Here is a 26,648-nt window from a genome sequence, read left to right on the forward strand (position 1 = left end):
ACATAGTACTGGAAGTTCTAACCATAGAAATTAAACAAGCAGAAGAAATAAAAGGCATCCAAATTGGAAAGGAAGAAGTAAAACTTACTATTTGCTGATGACATGATACTGTATATAGAGAACCCTAAAGGTTCCCACCCCAAAACTACTAGAACTGATAAGTGAATTTAGTAATATAGCAGGATACAAAGTAAATCAGAAATTGGTTGCATTTTAATACACCAACAATGATGTAATGATCAGAAATGGAAACTAAGAAAACAATTCCATTTATATTGTATCAAAAAATAAAATACCTAGGAATAAATACCAAAAATGTAAAAGGCCAGTATTTAGAAAATTAGAGGACGCTGAAGAAAGAAACTGAAGATACACGTAAGTGGAAGCATATACCACATTCACAAATAGGAAGAATTAACATCATTGAAATGTTCATACCACCCAAAGCAATCGACAGATTCAATGGAATTCCTATCAAAATACCAATGGTATAATTCACAGAACTAGAAAAATTAATCCAAAAATTTATATGGAATGACAAACAACCCCAAATAGCCACAATAATCTTGAGGAAGAAGAAGAAAGTTGGAGAAATTATACTACTTGATATCAAACTATAATACAAGGATATAGCAATCAAAGCAGCATGGTACTAGCTTAAAAACAGACATATATCAGTGGAATAGAAGAGAGAGCTCAGAAATAAATCCAAACCATTATGATCAATTAATATTTGACAAAGAAGGCAAGAACATACAATGGGGTAAATAGCATTGTATCTAGTATTCAATAAATGGTGTTGGGAAAATTGTACAGATATATGCCAAAAAAAAAGAAAGTAGACCACCTTCTTACACCATACACAAGAATAAACTCAAAATGGATTAAAGACTTAAATGTTAGACTCAAACCCATAAAAATCCTAAAAGAAAATATAGGCAGTAAAAATCCAAAACATTTCTTCAGCAGTATTTTTTCTGATATATCTCCTCAGGCAAGGAAAACAAAAGAAAAAAATAAACGAGACTACATCAAACTAAAAAATTTGCACAGCAAAGAAAACCATTAACAAAATAAAAAGACAACCCACTAATGTGAGAACATAATTGCCAATACACCTGATAAGGGGTTAATACCCAAAATTTATAAAGAACTTATAAAACTCAATACCAAAAAATCAAGTAATCCAATTAAAAAATGGGCTAAAGACCTGAACAGACACTTCTGCACAGAGGACATACAGATAGTCAATAGGCATGTGAAAATACACTCAACCTCAGTAATCACCAGAGAAAAGCAAATTAAAAGCACAATGAGATACCCCATAGCTGGAGACCAAGGGTGGGAAGTAGGGATGGATAGGGTCGGAGGATTGGTGGAGGGAAAATGGAGACAACTGTACTTGAACAACAATAAAAAAAAGTGAAAAAACCCAACATGTGTTGGTGAGTTTGTAGAGAAATTGGAACTCTTATTGTAGTAACTGTGGAAAGCAGTATGGAGTTATCCCAAAAATTAAAAATGGAACTGCCTTATGACCCAGTGATTCCACTTCTGGCCATATACCCAAAGAAACCTGAAACACTAATTTAAAAGAATATAAGCACCCCTATGTTCATTGCTGCATTATTTACAATAGTTAAGATTTGGAAGCAGCCAGAGTGCCTATGAGATGAGTGAATAAAAAGCTGTGGTACATTTCCACAATGGAATACAACAGAGCTGTAAAAAAGAAGGAAATCTTACCTTTTGGACACCATGGATGGATCTGGAGAGTATTTGCTAAGTGAAATAAGCCAGTCAGAGAAAGACAAATACAATATGATTTCACTTACATGTGGAATATAATGAACAAAATAAACTAACAAATAACACAGAAACAGACTAATAAAAACAGAGAACAGACTGAGAACTATCAGAGGGAAGTGATTAGGGGGCTGGGTAAGAAAGGTAAAGGGATTAAGCAAAAAAATAAAACCCAAAATTCATAGACAGACAAGAGCATGGTGATTACTAGAGGGATAGGATGCTTTCGGGAGGTAGGAGAGGGTAAAGAGGGATAAATGGTAATGAAAGGAGACTTGACTTGGGGTGGTAAACACACAATACAATATATAGATGATAATTATGGAATTGCACACCTGAAATTCATATAATTTTATTAACTAGTGTCAGTAATTCCAATGGAAAAAAAAGTAATGATGCCTAAAAATTAAAGTAGGAAATGAGGGAGATGCTATTCATTTTAGCATCCTGTTCACATAGACTAGACAAAGTCCCAATTAAGTCAGTTGCCATGGCACCTCCCATGAGGGCTCTGTTATTCCACCAGCCCCTGGAAACACATGAAGAACAGGGGTTGTTTCACCTGCTTCTAAGTTGTCAGCAACTCTGGAGGGCAGTGTGGCACAACTATGGGGCACCTTGGTAAATCTGCCCTTTGCCCTCATGCAGATGACAGTGGCATGCATGTGTAACCTATGTAACCTACTGCTGGCCCTGAGAATCAGATGGGCATTCTGGTCTTCCACTAACACCTGGAACATGACCATGAGCCCAGAAAATGACCTTGATGACACAACCACCACCTCCATGTGGGCCTCCCAAGCTACCCTGCAACAGAAGGTCAGTGTGTTCTTACTTAGTGAGGGCATCCCTACACCAATCAGAAAACACATGCAGCACTCCCTTTCTCTGGGCCTCTGTTCAAGGTGGTCCACCCTTAACTCCCTGGGCACTCACTACAATTACCATGGGACCGAGGCTTCCCATTATTTGACTTCAGTCTCTTAACACTGGGCAATGTTTCTTTCCTGTGCCAGCCATCATACTCTCATTTCAGAATGGAGGCCTAAGAGAAGGGAAATTTCAAAAGAGTCTGATACAAATTACAGTGAGAAAACAGAAAACTTTACTCATTTCCTAAGAATATATGAAAGAAAAAGGCCCATGAACAGTAAAGTTCTGAATAGCAACTTAGCAGGATGTGCCCTGTTATCAGAGGAATCACTTATTAGAAGCCCTGAGATTAGTGTAAGGACCCTGTGAAAATTTTGCCTGAATGCAAACTTAACAAGAGACAAAATGGTTGTTTTTTAGCCAAGGAGAAGATTAGGAAGAGGACCATTTCTTCTCCACTTTCTGTGAGCGTCCCCAGTGATGTCTCTGCTAGGAAGGTGGTACAAGCAGGAGGCACATGCTCCTCCCCAGAGATGCTTAAACCTTGGAAGAGTGCCCTGTCCTCAGGGTGTGCAGTACACAATCTCACAGGGCCCTTCTGTCCAGTGGTCACAGATCTTAGGCAGCTAAGGAGGAAGGAGTGAGTGCAGTAAAAAATATATGGCTGTCATTGGGTTCAGAATTTAAAATTCAGAAGGCAGGTGGCAGCTTCACCAGTGGGTCCCACCTTTTCATTGATTGCGCATATCAACCAGTAAAGCATTTCTGGACATATGCCTCCAATAATTTACATATATTTTCTAGCAGGACACTATATTATATCCATGATAAAACATACAATGTTGTAATTAAAGCTGTTCAAATATAAAAAATTAAACCATAAATTGAACAGAAGCTGTAATATTTTCTTTCCTTACAGAACTGTATGCTTGCCACCTTAGAGACCAATACCTAAGACCAGTGGTTTTCTATCAATTTAGTGGGTCCAACCAGCATTCTTTAAAAAATATATATCGGAATGTATCACCTTTAACAGGAACCTAAAGAACAAAACAAAGAAACAAGCAAAATATAACTAAAGACACTGAAATAGAGAACAGCCTGACAGTGTTCAGAGGGGAGAGGAGAGGGAATTTCAGGGGAAAGGGGGAAGGGTTTACAGGAAGAAGTATAAAGGACACAGGGATAAAAACTAGGTGCAGGTGGAAATGGGAGGGGCGAGGGGAGGGTTGGGTGGGTGGGTTGGAATGGGAGTAAAAGACAAAAAATTGTACTGCAACAACAATTAAAATTTAAAAAAAAAGAATGTATCACATGTGCTCAGGGTAAAAGCAGTTCCAGGAAATGTTTAGTTAGTTTCACATAAACACTGATGTGTTTGCCCTTGGTTGGAATGTAAAATGCATTCCTCATTATGTGCCACAATCCAAAAAGACTGAAAGCCATTGACACTGAGGGGAGAAGAGATACATTTGGTGGATGAGAAGTAAAGAGTCCCCTTCTGCTCATCTGCACAGATGTAAATGTCTGGTGCAGGCAGGTACAGGGAGCAGTACCCTGGCCCACTGTGTGGCACCAATCTGACAGCCAGGAGCTTTTTGAATGCCCCAGTCCCTCCTCCTCTCCTCAAGGGAAGCCTAACCTTGAACACCCAGCCAGAGGTGCCAGGGTGTATGACTACAAAGGAGTACTCACAGTCCCATCTGTCCTCACAGGCCCTAGGCGCCTGGGAAAAGGATGGGATATTTGTGCATCTGCAGCTTCTCTGGGATAGGAAATCAACTCCCAAGGTCAGTGAGCAAGACCTATGTGGCCATGAAGCCTCCAATACTCCTGTGGCAGGGCCAAGGGACAGAGAAATGCTTGGCCATGGTTTATGGACAGCAGTCAGACCACCACTGAATTGTTCTGCTATTGGAGCCTTGACATTTGAACCTGCTGCTTCATCACCACTTAATTTAAACAGCCCTCAACCACTTGGAGAGCCTCCAAATAGCAAGCATTTCCTCTCTCTCCTTCCCTATTTCTGTTTCTCCCTCTCCTCTTTCCTCAGTCTCCGTCTCTTTCTTTCTTCTTTCTCTCTCTTTCTGAGATCTCAGGTCAACTCCTATAACAAGATAGTCAAGATCTCAGAGTTCTGAAAATTATAGCCTCCTCCTTCCTCTTGCAAGCAATTGTTTCATTTCACAGATGGTTAATGAGCTTAGTGCTAAGCACATACTAGGTGCTCAGTAAATACCTAGTCAATGAATGAATGTGACTTATATTTGTGTGCGTATACAATGACATCTACTTATGGAGTATGATGTACACCCTTTGCTCAGCACTTGTCCGCATGCCTTCAACAACCCCTTGGAAGGAGCTGTGACTTACACCCCACCTCCCACACATGGACCCAGCAGCTAAGAGAAGTTACGAGGCCTGTCTGGAGAGGGGTGCTGGAAGTGGGGCTCTAAACAATTCACCTCAGCCACTCACCAGGCCCCTATTGCCTAGATGAGCTGGGAAGAGCGATATGTGGCTGGTGAAGCCTTTTTCATGGAGAGAACTTTTCTTACGGACATATTCCATGGTCACAAGGGGCATAGGATATTTATTAAGAACTCACAATGCAAACTGAATGAAAGATTTATTTAGAGAAAATTTGGGCTAAATGGGGAAGAAACTTAATTTCAATGGTTACAAACATGGACCAAAAGTACCATGGGTATTTCAAGGTTGGGAGAGTTGTAGGTAGGAAGCTCATCTGTAGTTGTCCATGTGTACATGCTGTGTGTGCTCAGGTCCTGGAGATTTCAGGCTAAATGGGCTCTGGAGAGCAGGTGGCACAGATGGTAAAGCAGATCTGGGTGGGTTGTTAGGGATTCTTGGGGCAGCAGGAAGATGGAACTGGAAGGGGCATGCTCAAGTGGACTGAGGAGAGGTCCCCAAACCACTTGAGGGTGGTGCTACAGAAGGAAAATGGAGTCTGATTACCGAGCACACATGTATTAGACACCTACTGCTTGCCAGGGACTCTGCTTGACATTGAAGGTATATCAGTGAAAAAAGCAGACAAAACTCCCACCCTCCTGGAGACACAGAAATAAGCAAGTAAATAATATTTAGTATGTCAGATGGTGGGCAGTATATTGAGAAAAAGTATGAGAGAGATACACTGGGTGGGGAGGGTTGCAGTTACATAGAGTGGCTTGGAAAGGCCTCACTGAGAAAATGACCTGTGAGATGAATCTGAAGGAGGCATGGGAGGGAGCCAGCTTACCTCTGAGAGAAGAGAGGCAGGGGTGGGGACAGTGGGTGCAGAAGCCTTGAACTCAAAGTGGGCTGGTGTGTCTGAGGAGCAAGGAGGGCAAAGTAACTGTGGTAGTCTCCTTTGTGGAGATGAGGGCAGAGGTGATGGGGAGCAGCCAGGCCAGGACCCTGGAAAGTCCTGGCTTTGGTCTGAGGTGGGTGGTCTACCACAGTCGAGGGACTTCTGACATGATCCCTGACTATTGTGCTCAGAACAGACTGTAGGGGTTTGGGGCTTTGAAACTAATATGACAATTTCATTGGAAAGTTCTCACAATTTTATGAAAAAAGCAAGATAGAAATACTTATGCAGCATAATTGCAAATTTGTTCAAAATATATATAAATTTATATAGAGAAAAAATAAAGGAAAGAAAACACAATGCTAACAACATTTCATTTCATTTTTTCTACATGAATCACATTTACTAATAGGATTATAGATGATTTTAATTTTCTTCTTCATACTTTTTTGGATTCCCTATTTTGAACAATAGCCAGCTATTATTTTTATAACTAGGAAATCATTAAAAACAAAATGAATGACCACATTAGGCCGAGATATCTATCAGCCTATGGTGAAATTCCTAAGTCATGGCACTAATACATTTTTTTTCCATTTTGTGCAAAATGTGAGGTACAATAAAAAGGCTTTGGTGTTTTTCAGTTGTGTGAAATGTAGTTATTTTGTAGGAGCATGAGGTTTCAGGGAAGGTCTAGCAAAGGTCTTCTTTGAGGCCAGTTGAGCAGTGGTGTCTTGATGTTGAAAGCCAGCTCCTACTCTTTGGGGAGGCTCCAGATCCATAGGGAATATCCCCTGTGTCATGCTGCCACAAGGCATCTGAGAACTCAGCAGGTGGAAAGGATCCCACAAGGCCCAATGGGAAGCAAAGTGGAATTCCAGAGAGTAAAGCAGAGGAGGAGGGCAGGGTCAGGACAAGTGCCCCTGCTACTGGTGTCTGTGTAATGGGTTGTAGGTCAAGAGGCCCCAGGGCCCCCCCACAAGCCTAGCTTGGGGGCTGGCAAAAGTGACAGCACAGGTATTGAGTTATTTTGCATACCTGTAACAGCAGGTTAGGTTCATACCTATATGCAAAAATGGTTATTTTGCATATCAACAGCAGGCAAGCTAGGGAGATGGGGGTGACTTTGACCCAGATGTGACTGGGATCCAGCTCCCCTGGTTACCAGTTACTATGCCTACACAAGAGCTTAGAGATAGTTTGTTCCATGCTATGGGGCCACCCCTGCCTGGACTATGGCAGCCAAGAAAGTCAGAGAATATGGGAGAGTGCTCACAGTGTAGCTGATTATAGGAGGTGTTGGAAATGGGGTTATGGAGGAGTTCCAGGCTTGGGTTTAAACTAAAAGGCAAGCCACCACAAGGGATGGGGGATAATGTGAGAATGTGTGGGAAGAAAAGGGGTAAAAGGACTCTAGCTGGCAGGACACAAGGAGGTGCCCCATGCTTTTGGATTGAGAACTGGAGATCACAGTGACACAGCTGATGGTGCTGGGAACTACAAGAGACTTGCCCAGCTGAGCACAGATTACTGGGAGAAACTTGAAATCTAGCCAAGCTATGGACTTCTACTTCTTTTCCTGAGATATGGTACCCCTGACTGGCCTGGTTTGGCAAGGGAAGGCAGGACTGTGTGTATGTTTGTGGGTGTTTTAAAGAAACTTTGAGATTTAACAGCAACATTCCACCATTACTCTAAACCTGTGTAACTTTTGAATAAACAGATCCTTTCCTTTTTACCAAACTCTGGTATTGAAAGCCACAGTTCATACCAGTGGTGAGCAAAGACGAACCTAGAACAGAAAGACCTCAGGAGAAGGGGCTTGTTTCAGTAATAGTATCTTGGCTCCCAAGTGGGTCCTTTTTTGTAACAGCTATGTGGGGACACAGCCATGCCTGCTTACCTGCTAGCTTTGGCCTTACAGAGGTAGAGCTGGGAAATGAGAATTGCTGACCCTACACTGGAAGAGCACTCCTGACCTCTTCTCTCACTGCCTTCCTGTCAGTCATCTGATTGCCAGGGCAGAGGTATGACCCAGTATTTTTAAAACTTTTTACAACACACACAAAGTAGAAAGATGCATTTATCACCCCATCAGCAAACACCACCACTCTGCCTTTTTGTTTCATCTGCTGCCTGCCCTCCTCCACTGTTTCACTGCAGTGTTTTAAAGCAAATTGCAGAAATGGTATTATTTCAGCTGCAAATGCTTAGCATACATATTTAACAGAATGGATATCACTGTCTCTGGTCCACCCTCACTGACCCTTCACAGCTGCAGTGCATTCAGAAACTGAAGGTACTGGGCTCATGTTTCTTCTTCCCATTCTTCCAGCTCTAGTTCAAGTCAGCAGTTCCAAGCAAAGGAGTAGGTTTGCAGTCTCCACTCTCTCTCGGGTGGGGAGGTCCCAAGGCCTATGCTTGAGAGTTAGGAACTAGCAAGTTTCTTTGTTTCCAGATCTGATCTGTATTCCTCTACTGACATTTATCAGTAATAAAGTTAACATTTCAATTTCTATCTCTCAGATACTCATCTTTTTCTCAGCTAGATCTACGAAGAGGGTATGAAGACTTGCTATGATTAAAAAACCCCAGTGACAACCCAATAAATTTTCCCTAAAGTTTACATATTTAAGATCATGTTAACCAATAAATTGTGTTGCAAATTTAGTAATAAGAAATACAAACAAGAGCAGAGTTTCAACCACACATTCATCCCCTTTTAAGGACAAAAGGTTTATAGAAGCGTAAACTGACCCCTGGGATCATTCCTTTGCACCTGGTCTTAGGCCTTGCCTCAGTCCTGAACCACCACAAGGTTTGCAGACTGCTCCTGCCATTGCAGCTTCAGCATATGTTCCAAAGGGAGAGATGGCTCACAGCACTGGGGCTTCTCCAGCTCAGTGCTGTGATCAGACACTGCAGTCCCCTCTGAGACCTGGGCTGGCTACTCCCTGCCTCTCCCACTGAAGTCCAGTCCTCAGGCTCTGGCCCTAGGATGACACTGGCCACACCTCTTCTGAAAGCTGGATGATTCCAGACCAGGTTCCCATGCCCTACTTGGTTCCTGCATACTCATCTCTAAATGACTGTTTTCCTTCACTCCAAATGAAACAGAATATGATTACAAATTGCATTTTCAAAATGTGAAGTTCTTTTCCCATATTCATACAACAGCCTCCAAAACAACACACTAGCAGTAAAATTCAATTTTGCAACAAAGTAAAGGGAGGAGAAAGCCTACTAAGTAACAGAGCTGGGCTGCAGCCTGATGGTTTGGTGCTTGCAGCTGGCCCTTCCTTTATGCCAAGGGAGCCAGGTGGGCTGTGGTGAGGAGCCTGGATTTATGCTAAGAGCAATGTACCCCTCTGGGTCTTTAGGTGGAAGTGAGGCAGTTCATCACCTTTGTAGAGAAGGCTCTGGTAGCAGAGTGAAAATGAACTACAGAGAGATGGGGTGGAGGGCTGGTTAGGAGAGGGTTGACAAATAACAACTAGCCTGGGCTGGGCCTGTCCTGAGACCTCCTCCCTGCATCCTGAGGGGCCCAAGACCCTGTGGGTTTCTGAACATGACACCTTGGAAACTTCTATTCTAGAAGGTTCTTTTACAATTTTACACTATCAACCTCCTTAGCCCCTGCAACCCTGAGGTAAAAGCAGGGGCGGGCTTAGAAATGACAGGGACATGGTCAGGGAGGGGTCAGTGGACACAAGAACAAAGCTTGTGTGCACTGAGCAGGGAAGGGTCTGAAAAGGAGATGGACCCAACTCAGATTCATCACTTAGCCTGCTAAGTTACCTTTGCTTCCAGTGTCATATCTGAGAAACCTATAGCCAACATCATATTTAACAGGCAAAAACTAAAAGTTTTCCCACTAAGATCAGGAAGAAGACAAGGATGTTTCCTTTCACCACTTCTGTTCAACAAGTATTGGAAGTCCTAGCCAGAACAATCAGACAAGAAAAAGAAATAAAAAGGCAACAAATTGGAAAAGAGGAAGTAAAACTGTCTTCTTAACAGATGACATTAAAGTGTACATAGAAAACCCTATAGACTCCACCAAAAAACTACTAGACTTGATAAGTGAATTTGGCAAAACATTAAGATACTAAGACAATATTCAGAAATCAAAGGCATTTTTGTACACCAACAATGCACCTTAGAAACAGAAATCAGGAAGAATACCCCATTTGCTATAGCAACAAGAAAAATAAAATACCAAGGAACAAATCTAACCAAAGAGGTAAAAGACCTGTACTCAGAAAACTATACAACACTGAAGAAAGAAATTAAGGAAGACACAAACAAATGGAAGCATATACCATGTTCATGAATTAGAAGAATTAACATCATCAAAATGTCCACACTACCCAATTTATAGATTCAATTCAATCCCTATTAAAATACCAGTGACATATTTCACAGATATAGAATAAACATTTCAAAAATTTGTATGGAACCATAAATGACCCCCAAATAGCAGCAACAGTTCTGAGAAAGAAGAACAAAGTAGGAGGGATCACGATACCTGACATCAAACTATATTACAAGGCCATGGTAATCAAAACAGCCTGGAACTGGCAAAAGAACAGATACATAAATGAACGAATCAGAATAGAGAGACCAGAAATAAACCCAAGTCTCTATGGTCAATTAATATTTGACAAAAGGGCAGAAGCATAAAATGTTGTAAAAATAGCCTCTTCAACAAGTGGCATTGGGAGATCTGCACAGCTACATGCAAAAAAATAAAACTCTACCACCAACTTACCCCATGCACAAAAATAAACTCAAGGTGGATAAGAGACAAACATAAGTCATGACACCATAAAGTCCTAGAGGAGAACATAGGAAAATCTCAGATATTCCACTCAGCAATATTTTCACTGATATGTCCCTAGAGCAAGGGCATAAAGGAAAGAATAAACAAATGGGACTTCATGAAAATAAAAAGCTTTTGCACAGCTAAAGAAAACATCAGCTAATGAAAAGGGAACCAAACATATGGGAAAATATATTTGCTAATGATACCTGGGACAAGGGTTTGATCTCCAAAATATACAAAGAACTCACAGGACTACACTCCAGGAAGACAAACAATCTAATTAAAATATGAGCAAAGGACCTGAACAGACACTTCTCCAGGGAGGACATACAGAGGGCCCAGAGACATATGAAAGGATGCTTAGCATCACTAGCCATCAGAGAGATGCAAATTAAAACCACAATGAGATACCACTTCACACCAGTCATAATGGCCATCATAAACAAATCAATAAACAACAAGTGCTGGCAAGGTTATGGAGAAAAGGGAACCCTAGTACACCATTGGTGGGAATGCAGACTGGTGCAGCCACTGTGGAGAACGGTATGGAATTTCTCAAAAACTAAAAATGGAACTGACTTTTGGCCCAACATTTCCACTGCTGGGATTATACCCTAAGAATCCTGAGACACCAATCCAAAAGAACCTGTGGCACCCCAATGTTCATGGCACAATTTACCATAGCTAAGTGGTGGAAGTAACCTAAGTACCCATCATTAAATGAGTGGATCAAAAAATTATGGTACATATACACAATGGAATACTATGCAGCAGAAAGAAAGGGGCTCCTATCCTTTATGACAGCATGTATGGATCTGGAGAGCATTATACTAAGTGAAGTAAGCCAGGCAGTGAAAGACAAATACTATATAATCTTACCTATAAGTGGAACCTAATCAACAAAACAAGCAAACAAAATATAATCAGAAACACTAAAATAAGAAACAAACTGACAGTAACTAGAGGGGATGGGGGAAATAGAGGAAGAGTTGTCAAGGAAAATGTGGGGGACACATGGACAAGCCAAGGGGTGTGGGATCAAAGGTGGGAGGTGGGGATGCATGGGGTGGGCACGGTAGGGGGAAAGTGGAGACAACTGTACTTGAACGACAATTTAAAAAATTTATAGTTCTCCCTTTCCAGGTTTATTTTTCTCCATAGAGAATACAGTACCATGTAGTGGAGGGGTGGGGGGGAAAGGCAGAAAATTACTTGAACAACCATAAAAAAAATTAAAAAAAGAGAGAGAATAAAGCACTGCGTAGAATTTACTCCTTTCTCTATCGTTTGTCTCCTCCCAGAAGAATGAGGTTTCAAGATGCTTCTCCTCTGCTGTGTTCAGAATGTACTTCCAGGGCCTGGCATATAATGAATGCTGAAGGAAAGAAGGAAGGAAGGAAGGAAGGAAGGAAGGAAGGAAGGAAGGAAGGAAGGAAGGAAGGAAGGAAGGAAGGAAGGAAGGAAGGAAGGAAGGAGGGAAAGAGGGAAGGAGGGGAGGAGGGAAGGAGGGGAGGAGGGAAGGAGGGGAGGAGGGAAGGAGGGGAGGGGAGGGAAGGAGGAAGGGTAGCCTGAGAGATATAGCTTGAAGAACACCATGGTGGTGGAAATTTGCTCCTTCAGTCAAGGGCTAAGACATACCAACAGAAATCTAGAGCAGAAGGAATAATTAAGTCACTGAGCTGCTGACAACCCCTTCTGTTGTAGATGAACTTCTACTTTATAGCTGAAGTTGGGATGACTGAATGTGGCTACAGTTGCTCTCCTTAGAGACACATATCATATACAAGGGACTTGTCATGAGTACAAGTGTTTGTAGCAATTTGTTAGCCTCCAGACTCTCACTCACACAGCTTCTCACAGAGCTTGACACAGCTTTGCAGAGTGCCAAGGGGAGTTTGAGCAGGGAAGCGAGGTGGAAAAACCCCTGACAACAGAGAAATTTGGAAAAGTGTGCTTGACAAACCAAGGCTTTGTCTCTGCTTTCAGCAGAATCCTCCAAAGATTCAAACCATAATTCTTAATTGCTCTCACTTGGAGGATTTGAAAGAAGTAAAAGCAATGGAGAAGAGCTTTGAGTTTCTCTGACAAGGTAAAGAAGGAACAAGATGAAACCAGAATTTGCTGCTTTTTTCTTTTCATTTTTCAATAATCAGCTGGATTGAGGCGGCTACAGTAAGTCTCCCAATATGCACATGCATGGTTTGAGCATTTCACCTGAATCTGGCCACCAACAACTTAAAATTCCTCCTTTCCAAGCAAAGTGTTAATACAAGGTAATACAGAAAAGCATAATGCCAGGAGAGGCATTTTTCCAACTATCTCAGAGGGTTAATCTTGGTAACAATCTATTGGCAAGGTTTAGAACTAATGAGGATATGAGGATGCAGCAACTAGGAACTCCACAAATGCTCAGTCTGGGGGGAAGAAGCCCAGAGTTTTCACACCCCCTACAGACTCCAGATGGGATTGGTTCCTCTCACACCAAATACAAATCCTGATGCTCAGCCAAAAAATACTTTGTTGTCACCTCATAAACAACCAGAGCCAATCTCTCCATGGCTAAATATGCTTTCACCTTCACATCTCAAAATAGTTGCCACCAGTAAGGTCTGCCTAAGGTAGCCCCATAAGCAGGTTTCTGCCCAGGTGGATGGCCAAGGTGCGCCCTCAGGGCCAAGTGGAATCTGGCAAAGCAAGTTTAGCTTTTTTTTTTCACTTTTTAAAAAAGATTTTATTTATTTATTTTTAGAGAGGGAAGGGAGGGAGAAAGAGAGAGAGAGAAACATCAATGTGTGGTTGCTGGGGGCTGTGGCCTGCAACCCAGGCATGTGCCCTGACTGGGAATTGAACCTGCAATACTTTGGTTCGCAGCCCACGCTCAATCCACTGAGCTACACCAGCCAGGGCTGCAAGTTTAGTTTTTTTAAAGTATATTTTATGGATTATGCTATTACAGTTTTCCCAATTTTTCTCCTTTATCCCCCCTCCGCCCTGCACCTCTCAACCCTCCAGTATTCCCCACACCCTTAGTTCATGTCCATGGCTTGTACATATAAGTTTTTTGAGTCCTCTGTTTCCTCTACCACTCTTAACCTCTCCCCATCTATTTTATGCCCACCAATTATGCTTCTTATTCCCTGTACCTTCCCCACTGTTCTTCCTCTCCCCCTCCTCACTGAAAAAATCTCCATGTGATCTCCATTTCTCTGATTCTGTTCCTGTTCTAGTTGTTTGCTTAGTTTTTGTTTTTTTAGGTTCAGTTGTTGATAGGTGTGAGTTTGTTGTCATTTTACTGTTTACAGTTTTTGATCTTCTATTTCTTAGATAAGTCCCTTTAACATTTTACATAATAAGGATTTGGTAATGATGAATTCCTTTACCTTGACCTTATCTGGGAAGCACTTTATCAGTCCTTCCATTCTAAATAATAGCTTTGCTGGATAGAGTAATCTTGGATGCAGGTCCTTGTCTTTCACAACTTTTAATATTTCTTTCCAGCTCCTTCTTGCCTATAAGGCTTCTTTTGAGAAATCAGCTGATAGTCTTATGGGCACTCCTTTGTAGGTAACCCTCTCCTTTCCTTTTGCTGCTTTTAAGATTCTCTTTTTATCTTTAATCTTGGGTAACTTAATGATGATGTGCCTTGGTGTGTTCCTCTTTGGGTCCAAATTCCTTGGGACTCTCTGGGCTTCCTGAGATTTCTGGAAGTCTATTTCCTTCACCAGGTTGGGGAAGCTTTCCTTCATTATTTGTTCAAATAAATTTTCAACTTCTTGCTCTTGTTCTTCTCCTTCTGGCACCCCTATAATTTGAATGTTAGGACTTTTCAAGTTGCCCTAGAGTTTCCTAAGCCTCTCCTCATTTTTTTGAATTCTTGTTTCTTCATTCTGTTCCAGTTGGATATTTATTTCATCCTTTTGTTTCAAATCGTTGATTTGAGCCCCAGTTTCCTTCTTTTCACTGTTGGTTTCCTGTATATTTTGCTTTACTTCACTTTGGGTACCCTTCATTTATTCCTTCATTTTGCAGTCGAGCTCTATCAGTTCTGTGAGCATCCTGCTTCCCAGTGTTTTGAACTTCGCATGGCTCTCTCCTCATTGCTTAGCTCGTTTCCTGGAGATTTGATCTGTTCTTTCATGTGGGCCATATTTTTTTGTCTCAGTGCACCTGTCATGCTATAAGGGGGCAGTGCCTTAGGTATTGGCCAGGGTATGGCAACCCTCTTTACTGCATTGTGGTGCTGTCTGTGGGGGAGGGGTCAGAGAGGTAACAATGTGGCTTACTTGCTCTACTCTAGCCCTACTCTCCAACAAACTCTGTTGTGTGAGACTGGGAGTTTCTCCCACCGTGGCAATCCCCACAGTAGTTTATAGCTAGCTTTGAGTCTTTAGTTTCCTGTTCATACAGCCCCATCTGGCCCACATGGTCTATAGCCTTGCCATGCAGCCTCTCCGCCTGGCTCTGCCCCTCCTTCTGGTCTGGCGAATGTTGGAGCTTCATGCAGTTTGATTTTCTGGCACTTCTGGGGTTTTTTATTGTTTTTAGATTTGTTGTTATCCTTCTTTTGGTTGTGTAAGAAAGTAAAGCAATTCTATCTATGCCTCCATCTTGGCCCTTGGACAGGGCAGCTGCCCCCAGGTTGAGACACTTTCAGTTTCTACTTGCCTTTCAAAATTGGGGATTCATTCCTGAAAGGCAGCACTCACTTTCTCTGGGCCTGCCAGCAGCTGCACCCCTTAGGCTGTAGACAAGGCTCCAAGCTGTCCTGATTGATGCTCCTGGTGAGGCTGCTGAGCCAGAACCAACGACTTCACAAGGACTCACCAAGACCTACTGTGTGCCTCCAAGAAGTACATGCTGAAAGCATCCTAGCTGAGGCCTCTGCAGAAATAGTCCATGGGTTATTCCTTATACTTCATTTAGTTGTGGGAAATATTGGCCCACAACCCAACAAAATTTCACAAATGCACTAATTGCCTACTGTGTCAAGCACTATGCCAGAACTGAAAAGGGAAAAAATTATGTGTTACAGTTCTGGCTTCAAAGGGGCTTACTTACGTAGTTAGGGTAACAAACAACAACAGTGACAAAGCACCCAGCAATGATGGAATGTAACACAATATATATTATATATTATATTATAGTACATGTATGTTATATTACAAGATGTTAACTTCACAAATACTTCAAAAAGTGAAAGGAATGAGTTGGTACCACCTATGAACCTATCTATTTTTGTCAGGGAAGAAACCCAATGATCATGAACAATGATCATAAACAAAAATTCATGTCCCTCCAACATTCCTGAGCAGTTTTTTTTCTATTTCCTTCCTGAGCCTTTTTCATACCATTTCTGATGTTGCAGAGTTAAGGTGTCCTGAAAGTTAGTATCTGGGTAAGGGGATCAGAAGCCACAGCCAATTAGAAGAAATGGCAGGACACAACAGCAATGTAACAAACTTACCTATGGGCTCCAATAGGAAAGGCAGAAATAAAAGAATAAGATAAGAATGTGGAAACTCAAGAGAGAAGGTGAGTCAAGGCACCATGAAAGCTCTGCCACGGGATCACAGTATAACCACTCTCCACAGTGAACGATCATTTCAAAGGCTATCTCTAGTTCTGCACATCTCCAATAAAAGCCCTGACTGTTCACTCTTGGCACTGAAGTTGGGGACATAGCACAGGAGAGCCACAGCTGACCTACAGCTTCTGTTCTGCCAAAAATACCCCTTTGATTAGAATCTTCTTTTTCCTCAGTTTTAATGATATAATGGATATATAACACTGTACTAATTTAAGGTGTACAATGTAATGATTTGTCACCCTTATTTCAAAATTCCTAAACCATCACAGATTAATACCTACTCAGCCAAGATGAAGTCATAAGGGTCATGTTTACCCTCTTGCCTGAAACGCTGAGAAAAGACCTATGAAACATGGTTTCAGATATGAGACATCGGATGGCTCAGAACAGTAACTGTGAAAAGAGGTCAGCCTGTGTTTGTCCCTGGGTCCCTGAGCCTCTCCCTGAGGTGAGAAGATGGAGTTTTAAGTCACATGGCTAGAGTCCTGCCAAGGGAAAACATGCAGAGGGTCCCCCTCAAACACTCAGCTAAGTACAGATGAGGGCAACATGAAGAGGAGAAGGCAGAGCAATTCCTGAGGCTCAGACAGAGCTAGGAGGAATGTGCATTCCCACCTTCCACAGTGAAAACCAGGTAAGTCATGGAGTATGGAATAGAGAAGACTGTAGACTCAGAAGTGTGGGGGCTTAGGACTCCATTAATGGAACAATACATACAGCAAGCCTCAAAAGCATAAAACTGCTTTCTAAGTAAATTAGTTTATCCCAGGATAAACTAATGCAGAGAGTAGCCTTCTCCTGCCCAGTCTATCTACCTAGCAAGGACCAGTCCCTTCCACTCACCAGTTCCCTTCATTGAGGCTGCTGGACAATCTCTCCACCAGAGCAGGAATCTCAGCAGTGTACTAAAAAAAATAATCCTTCTATGGGGAAAAATGGGTGAGATTTGGTAAAATGAGTTCCACAGAGATAATGTGCCCTCCTCTCTAGGTGATGTCAGGGACAGGCCTGCCAACTGGCCCCCACAGTGCTGACCTGGCCAGGAAGGCCCCAGGCTGGGAGAGCTGTGGGAGCTGCTACAGCCACAGGCACCACCTCATTGCTCTGCAGTAATATATGGAGACAGGGATGGGTATCACTGGTTTTAGAATTGCACCAGGGTAAAATGTTATTAAATTCTGATCAGGTCACTAACCTGACACTTGAGGGTTTCCATGGTTCCCCAGATGACTATCTGGTATCCGAATCACCCTTTCCAGACACCATCTGTCTGCACATACTCCCTCATGCTCTAACAGCTCTGATGGTAGCCCATGGAGAGATGCTAGCCGGGGACACACAATGCATCCCATGTTAGCAGTGGGTGGATTTCTACCAACACTTTATAGAAGTTAGAAGGCAGTAAAAACTGATAAAAGAAAGAAAAAGTAACTAGAAGATACTTTGAAGTAACTAGAAGATTCTTTGTCCAAGGGAGCCCCCATGGCTAGCAGCCACTGCCCCCACTAATTGGGCTGGTGAGAGTGCAGAGAATGACTGGCTGTGACCCTCAGGAGCTGTCAAGAATCCTTGGCTTCTTTCAGAGGCCTCTGTCCCCTCCAGAAGCATCTTTATGCAGATGCAGTGGCTGTGAAACCATTGCTTTCTGTTTGTATGATGCTGGACAACCTACACGGGCCTGTGCCTATTACCCCATAGATCCTCCTGATACAACCTTCTGATGTGGTGCTAATCCACATTTTGTACAGGAATAAATTCAATACGATAGCATCATACAACCCAATAAAGCCTATGTAGCCTTGGGTTACAGAGTCAAGATTGAGAGCAATAGCCCTTTCAACCTCCTAGTCCAGTATTTCCAGATGGGAGGGAAGGGAAGGTCAATTAGGAGCAGAAAGTTAGAACTTCTATTTTCCTCTCCCACCACCCACATTGATTCCTGACATGATGAGTTTCTCTTTCAGGAGCTGAGGCAGTCCTTGGAAGAAGGAGGGAGAAGCAGAGACCAGGACTGGTGACTAAGAATGGGCTCTGCTTAACAAGGAACACACCTGCAAACATACCCACAGGGTCTCAATTAGAATGTAGGGTCTGTGGAGGGCACTGAGGGGAAGAAGGGACTTAGGCATTCCTCAGAAGCCACAGTCCTTATCTCCCTCCCTGAAAACATACTACCTGCACCAGCCAAGGAGGGGAAAACCAAGATAAAGTTGAAGAAATAACAAACAGTTTCTTCTTTGCATCAGGAATGGCAAATCTAGCATCTGGAAGGGCTGTTCACAGCTTTAAAACAGAACAGAGACGTACATTTAAGAATTCCAGAGAGATTCTGTTTCCAGTAAAAAAGCTTCCAATTGTGCCTGTACATTATTACCAAATGCTTAAATACCATATTTAGTGACACTAGCTCAAAATAGTATTCTCCCTTTATTAAAAAATGAAACAATAGGAAGATAACCATGCTACATGAGCAAGACAAATTGAGTTCAACATCACGATCAAATAAGACTTTGAATGAAATTGTCTAACAATGTAATTATAATTATTGTGATGAATAAGGACTTTCAAATGGGAAATAACTGTCATTATAACTACCTACTGTTTTTAGACATTACATTTATTTGACTAAATCAAGATTCTAGCTTTTGCCTCCATCATTTTCTATAAATATTAATTTATTTTTTCATAAGTAGCATTCTATCAACAGTTTTCCCTCAAAACACAGAGTATTTGTTTAACACCACAACTGAGGCAAACATGTACTAACACCAACAGAGAAGGGCTGGCATCTGTTCCCCACAGTCAGAATCCTCTGGGGTCCCACTGGCCCCAGGATGAGGTTGCTCCCCACTGGAGCCCACCCTTCCTCCCCCACTTCTCTCACTGTCCAGAATTCAGCTCCTCCAAAATTGTGCCTGTAGGTGCACCAGGTCTGCAGTGTCCCTAGGACAGGGGTTCCTGAGTGTTCTCTCCCTCAGGTAGGTGAGGACCAGGCACACTGTGGAAGGCCAATGTAGAATTCAGACCACTGGCATGCAGAGCAGTGGGAAGGGAAGAAAGAGGACAGGGCAGAGCTGCCCTAGGGAGTCAGGGCCAGAGGACAGACCCACCACATGGCCACTGTTTGGCTCAAGTTTGGTAAATAGGCTTTCCTTCTGCAAAAGCCACTCAAGATGCATCCAGCTATGGGTGGAGTGATAAACATCAGCTGTCTTGGATCTATATGGATTGTCAGAGAGACAAGACAAAACTCCTGACTTCAGCAACACACCAGGCTGCTCAGAAGGACTACTCCTCACCACAGGCCTTACCTTCCAGTTTCCTCATACCTGTTTGGACCTGGGCTTTCTCCCTTTGTGGCCCACAGGGCTGGCATCTTCTTTCTTCTGAATTGCCCTCATTGATCACTATTCCCACTTGGCAGACAGTAGCTAGAGACTTGACAGCATACCAGCACCCACAGCCATTGTGGTTTTCACTTTCTAATATGTTTATATAATTGACCTATGTAACTGATTTGTTGTCTGTCCCCCACACTAGAAAGTGAGTTAGACACAAAAAAGGGGTTTTTTGGTTGTTTACTGGCGTAACTGGTGAGACTAGCACTTGACATGTAGTGGCTGTGCATTGTTTATTAAATTATATTATATATATTTGTTAATTTGAGGAGGATTTCAGAGCTAGAGCTGATGAGAAATAATGGCAAAGCAGATTTACGAAGTGAGGGAGAAAAGCAGACTGAAGAGAACCCATGTTTTAGTTTGGGAACCTGAGTGGTGCTGTCAGTGTGGTGGGTATGGAGGCATTGAGAAGAGAGTGGGAGGGACCAGGCAATGCCAGAGTGGACACAAGAGCTGAGGGGCTGGAGACTGGGCAGTCTTAGTCCCTTGTTAATCTATCCCAGACCTGAGCCTGCACCTCAGAGCAGGGAGGGCAGAGCTACAGGCCTGGGTGTGGACTTAGGGAACTTCCTATGAGTCCCCCAGCGCCACCCACAGCACTCCACCATGGCACTCCACAGCTGGGGTCAGGGAAAAATGACCACCAGACATGGCCCAGCCACAGCTCTGCCTGCCACAGCCCACACAGGGCATACATTTTCCTGATGTGAGAATGGGCACTGAGAAGAGTTGCTGCATGTACTTTTTCAAACTTCTTCCAGGCCTCAGGATTCCTCTCAACTGAGGTCACTACTGGATAGGAAGTCCCCAAGGACAATTTCTCATCTCAACCCAAGACCTGAGCACAGCACTGCAACAACACCCAAAGGCAACATCCCCTCAGAGCTCATCCTACTCCAATTCCTATGGGCCAGGTTCAAGGAAGTGTGCTTTTGCCACCAGTGAAATTCTGTCTGCTTTCCTTCTATCCCCAAAGCAAAAAGGCTGACCAGCCACAGAGAGGAAAATGAGAAACTATTAAAGCTTTAAATCTAGCAATTGGGGGGACAGAGGTTGAGGGACTCATGTCTGTGACAACCTGTGGCACTTTGTGTGCACACAGCCATGGTCACAGAAAGCAAGAGAAAATCATCCAGCTCTTCTCTCTCCACATCCTGGGTGATCTTAGGAAACCCACTGAGATAGTGGTGGCTTCTCTGAATATGTATGTAACCAGAATCTACACCAATTCATCTGTGCCCCTATTTCTGTGTCTCATTTCTGAGTGCAGCAGAGGCTGCTATGACCCACGGTTCAGCACCTGCTTCAGCCTCTCCCATCTCAGGCTAACCCTCTACTCATCTGGGTGTGTGGATAGACACACACAAACACACACACACGCACACACACACACATGCTGCGCTAAGCAAGATCTTTCATGTTACCTGACATTTGCAAGATAAGTTCCCTGAAACATCTTATTTTTAAAACAGCTCCAAGGCATCCAGGGCACTAAGCCATGCCTCCTTTGGGAGTCAAGAAAACTGCCTTCCCTTTTTCAGTGTGCTGCCCACACCAGAGAAAGAACTTGGGCTGGGGCTGGTACCAAGCACCAGTGCCTTAGGGTACAGTGCTCAAGTTTCTTATCATCCAAGTGGGGAGGATGTTCTCTCCTCATAACACCCCCAAGAAGCTAAACAAACTAGAGCAGACAGTCAATGAAAACACAGGTAATAAACAGTTCCAACTATAATTGAACATTAGTTGGTGAGATAGAGTGAAACTGTCTGCCAAAAAACTGCTGTGGTTCTCTTCTTCCAATCCAGATTTGAAGGCAGCAGAGGCTCCTGGGGTGTTGAGAGACTCTCTCTCCTCTGAACAGAACAGCAGCATGGGTAATGTGTGCTGGCTGCAGGGACAGGAGCTTGACACCCTACTGTCTCTGCCTGTCCTCACACCACAGATTCAGGTCCATCTTTACCTCTTCACCATGGATGGTCATGGGGAGTTAGAAGGGGATTCCTAACTCCTCAGACCCTCCCTCGTTTGCTGCCAGAGAGGAGGTGATGTAGGCTGATTATGTATGTGTGTGGGGCATATGTGTATACACTGGAGTATACCCTTCTACCCTATGGGACTATGTCACCTAGATAACCATTCACAATCATACAGTACCCTAACCACACAGTAGCTAATTTTTAAGTATCCTATTCAGTATAGATAAAGCAACATCATATTACTGAGTAACTCTGGAGGACTTTTTCAGTTAACTGATGGTGATCTAGGTCTCCCTATTACTCTGCTTGAACAACTGATTTTCTAAATGTGAAGGTAGAACCTGACATTTATATTTATTTCATTTCATCATTCTCTTCAAGTGTGTTTCCAGCCCATTGCAGTCTTTGAGATCTTAATTCTGGACCCATGGAGAGGTTTTCTTCCCCTCAGACAAGCATCACAGGCAAATTTGCTAATGCATCTCATAAGCCTCCATGCAAGACTCGGTGCTCCCCCACTGAGACTCAGAGCAGAACAGCCACAGTGCTCCTGCATTCTCTCTCTAGATCTCTCCAGACTGAGGCTACTCCCACCAACACTCCTTGAGGATAGCATTCAGGTGAGGTACCTCTCCTATCATGCATGTTGCTTGTCTTGTGGATATTACCCAACCGCAAAAGCTGCTCGGCTCAGGAAACCACTGCAGCACTGTCATGCCTGCATAGAAATAGGGGCACGTCTGCTCTCAGAGATCTCTCACCTCCTCTGCGAAGTGAAGAGGATCACTGTGAGAAAATACCAGCCATGCAAGGCCAACTATGCTTAATGCCCAGAAATGACACAAAGATTCCCAATAAACACACAAATAGACCACTGAGCAGTTATCCATTTAACAAACAATAATCTAATACAGGCCTGGTCTGTGTCCATTATTGTCTTTAAGCCTCACAATTACCCTGTGAGGTACATGTTGTTGCCCTTGCTCAATAGAGAAAACTGAGGCTCAGGAATTGTAAAGAACATGCCATGGATCACACATCTAGTGCACAGTGTTGAGCCTTGTTGGTTTCATCTCTGAAGACCAGGATGCCCTGAGTTGCTCCATGGCCCACTCATGGTCCTGCCATTGGGGTTGACCTTTGCTCATGAGAAATGGGCCCTGCTCTCAGGGAACAGCCAGAGGGCCATCCTAAGGGCAGACCCCAATCATGCCATCTTCAAGACCCATGTAAAGGAGAATGAAGCTGGCTTGGCAGGACTTTGGGTCAGGCACCCATGCTACATTGTGGGGCCACCAAAGCCAGACCCAGTCAAGACATGCTGGGCTCAGGAATCACAGTGCTTCCACATGTCCCATAGCATACTGACCTTTGCAGGTAGAACTGCTGCCTTCCCTCATGAGGACAAGGCTCTCCTACTCCCTAGACCTGAGAAATTCCGTCAGATCGAATCATTCTTACTTCCATTAGAACAGTGCCTTTTGAAGAACCAAAATGATGACAATTATTCTGCCCCCTCCAGGACTAGAGACATGGAGGGCAGGCCCTGCCTTGGGTTTGTTCTGTGAGGATGAGCTACTGGTTCTCTCCCTGTCCTGAGTGGACACCAATGCAAGGTTATCCCAGGCTATAGGCCCAGGTGAGGGCATCAAACAGACAGGCATCTGTAAAATAAGCCATCAGTTCCCATGTAGAGATGACCAGTGGACAATGACTGCTCGTGAAATCAATGGGAAGAAAAGAACAAGGAGGTTCAAGCCTGCAGGAGTGGGAGCCAGGAAGTCAGCAAGTGGAGCTGAAAGGCAGTGAGGTGAAGAAGGTCAAAGGCCTGGGGAATTAAACTGCCAGAGTGTGGTGAGGGAGAGTTTGGGCAAGGGAGCAAGGTGCAGACTTAGGGCCAGGGATCAGCAGTGGCAGGTCATGGTGGCAGGTGCACTTGGCAGCTGGGCCCCCCGTAGCTGTGGACAGGGTGGGTGAAAAGGTTATTCCCATCATCCACCAGGAAGCACAGGCATTTCTGGAGACATTGTGTGTTCTCACAGGAAATGGGTCAACAGCAGCATGAGGCCAAGCCAGCTCCAGGCTGGGTTATACCATATGTCCCACGTACCTGCCAGGCAAGTAAGGCAAGGTGAAGAAACAGACTAGCAGGAAGAGGACCACACAGTCTGCAGAGCAGACATTCTCATTTAATTCTTAAAGATGCTTAGATCAAGCATTGTGGCCTGAACTGCATCCATGGGAAACCAGGTGAGGGGAGCACCTCAGTGCACTGCAGGACCCCAGTGGATGCCTGCCCACAAGCCTGTGTGCAGCCTGTACCACCCATCAAAACACAGCTGGAAGGGCTAGAGGAAAGCTCTTTGTAATTTGGTCCTATGAGGAACATGAATCCAGCCACATGACCTCATGAGTGCCAGGATCACTTTTGGAGAGAAACAGCATTCCAAACTGTGCCATCTGCCTGAACAGAAGCCCAAGACAAAAGCCAAGGCTCCCTCCTGACATGCCAGTCTGGCTCAGATTCAAGCTCTGTGAAGGACCCAAGTTCCAGCCATTCTGATCTCAAATGCTCATTCAGGCTAGTCTTGGCTAAATTATTATCCTTCTGGCCCACCTAGCTCCACCCCAAGGCTACTTATGAGGCAAGAGTCACATGGGACTTTTACTCCATAAGTGCTTTAAAAGGGAATTGATATGTAAACAGAGAAATAGTCTCAGGAAATACCCATTGGGGGCTTCTTGTCTTTAGTGGTTGTTGAGGAACCAAGAGTCTGTTTCAGAGCATCTCAGGCAGTTCTATGGCTGCAGCTGGGGCACTAAGGGTACTGGTGTGGAATGGGGCACTACACAGGCCACAGTCCAGCCCAAGAAGGAATGGCACAAGGAGGAGCCAGGCCCTTGCCTGGGGCTGTTCCAGGTGTGCGCCTGCTATGGCTCCTGGGAGAAGTCCCTGGCTCCAGAACTTCAAGGGCCATGGTGCATCCTCTTTGAGGAAACACATAGGAGGAGCCTCTGCTCAGAGCACAGATGAGCCAGTGAGTGGAGATGTGGGGGCAAGAAGGGCCACAGGGACAGAAAAATGAAGGAGCCTCTGTTATATCATGGAAAGAGGAGTATTTGAAAGGAACATCCCAAATGGCTAGGAAGTCAGACATTGGGAAGGCACAGATGGCTGACTTGCTAGCATGGTCTTTGCATATGCCTGAAGAACCAGAGACAGCCATCAGAAAGCCTAGCTGTTTGGATTCCCAGCCCTGTGCACAAGTGTTCTGCCTCCCTGACCATGCCTGAACCTCTGAGGAAAGGGGGTAGTTGATGAGCCTTACTCGGCCTTTGGCAGGGCATGGGTGCCACTACCTTGGGGTTCTCTAGAGGCTTTCTCCAAGCTTCTTAAATTGTAGTCTAAAGAAGAGTGAACAAACATTAACTGTGCATCATTTGATAGTTGCTCCATCTGTGTAGCTACTCCCAAGACCAAGGCATTAAACATCTCCATACCTATAAGCCTCCATCTTATCTCTTCCAGTCAATTTTCCTCCAAAGTCACCACTGCTCAAAAAACTCATCATGACCCTAGACTAGTTCTACCTGATTTTGAACTTCCATTACAAAAAAATATTTCAGCATATGCTTTTGTGTGTGGCTTCTTTAAAAAATTTGTCTGTGAGAGTCATCCATGCTGTCCAGTGTAGTAATCTTTTGCTCATTTTCACTGCTGGATAGTAGTTTGTTCTGTGGACATACTATATTTAGCCATTCCACTGTTGGTGGACATTTGAATTGTTTGTACAATAGTTTGGGGCCATCACAGTGATGTTTCTATGAATATTCATATATACATATATGAATATATATATTTGAGTACTCCTATAAGAGTCTGCCTGGGAAAAAATTTCTCAGACATTTCCTGAAATGTCTGAGAGCACAATTTGTTTTTTACTTCTCAACCACCCTGTAGTGGTATTCATGCATCAAGCTCTTTTATTTTAAGCAGCAGGATGGAAAGGAACATACTTTTGGGAACTGAAGCAAATGCACAAATAGAAGCTCATATGGTGTTAGGGAAATTGTGAGTCTTACAGGTGTACTATAGAAGAATGGGTGTGTTTGTGTGTACTTATTTTTATTGTTGTGGGAAGAGTCCCAGATTTTCCTACGCAGCTTATCTAAAATATATGAGGACCAGAAAATTTAGGGAAGGGGAAAGAACTGACAAGAAATGAGAATGGAAAAATAGATTAGGGTCAAATTGCAAAGTGCCTTGAATGCCATGCTAAAGCAATTGGACTTTATCCCATAAGCAACTGGAATCACCAGATGTGTTTAACAAACACCTATTGGCACTCATATACTCTTGGCAGGTGTGGCAAAGCTGGCCATGTCACCTTCTAAGCTGAGTGAACTGAGGTTTCTTAGTGGGTGTAGGGGACTGAGGGGCTAAGTCTAGGGCAAATAACCTGTATTCAAGTCCCAGCTCTGCCTCTTATCAGGGGTGACTCCAGTGGTCACAGGGCGGCACCTGTGTTCTGCTCAGGAATGTACACATGCACATGCACTACAAATGGTGCATGCATGTGCATGTACACACACACAGCAAATGCTCCTGCACACACAATGGTGAACAGGGGTTGAGAAGTCAAGCATCCTAACACACTCCCTATTTAACAGTGGATCAGAACTCACTCACTGGAAACCTAGTGCTTCATAGTTAAAGAAAAGAGACAGGAAATTAATGGGTCTCAAATTAGCCTAAATACTCTTTACTTTAGAGACTGGCAGATGGATGAACTTGCCCAATAATGCAGAGTCCTAGGAAGACACCGCCAATAGTCTGGCAGTGTTTCCTTCATCTCTTATGAGCTCT

The 26,648-nt window shown here is 43.6% G+C and overlaps 1 protein-coding gene across 1 annotated transcript in view; it reads right to left on the reverse strand.

Annotated features, from left to right (window-relative positions):
* Positions 1 to 26,648, reverse strand: part of SH3RF3 (SH3 domain containing ring finger 3) — a 473,665-nt gene that overhangs the window by 125,262 nt on the left and 321,755 nt on the right. The gene's annotated exons all lie outside the window — the stretch shown is intronic.

Source organism: Phyllostomus hastatus, unplaced genomic scaffold (assembly GCF_019186645.2).
Source record: "Phyllostomus hastatus isolate PE091 unplaced genomic scaffold, TTU_PhHast_1.1 phas_contig_2, whole genome shotgun sequence".
NCBI lineage: Eukaryota > Metazoa > Chordata > Mammalia > Chiroptera > Phyllostomidae > Phyllostomus > Phyllostomus hastatus.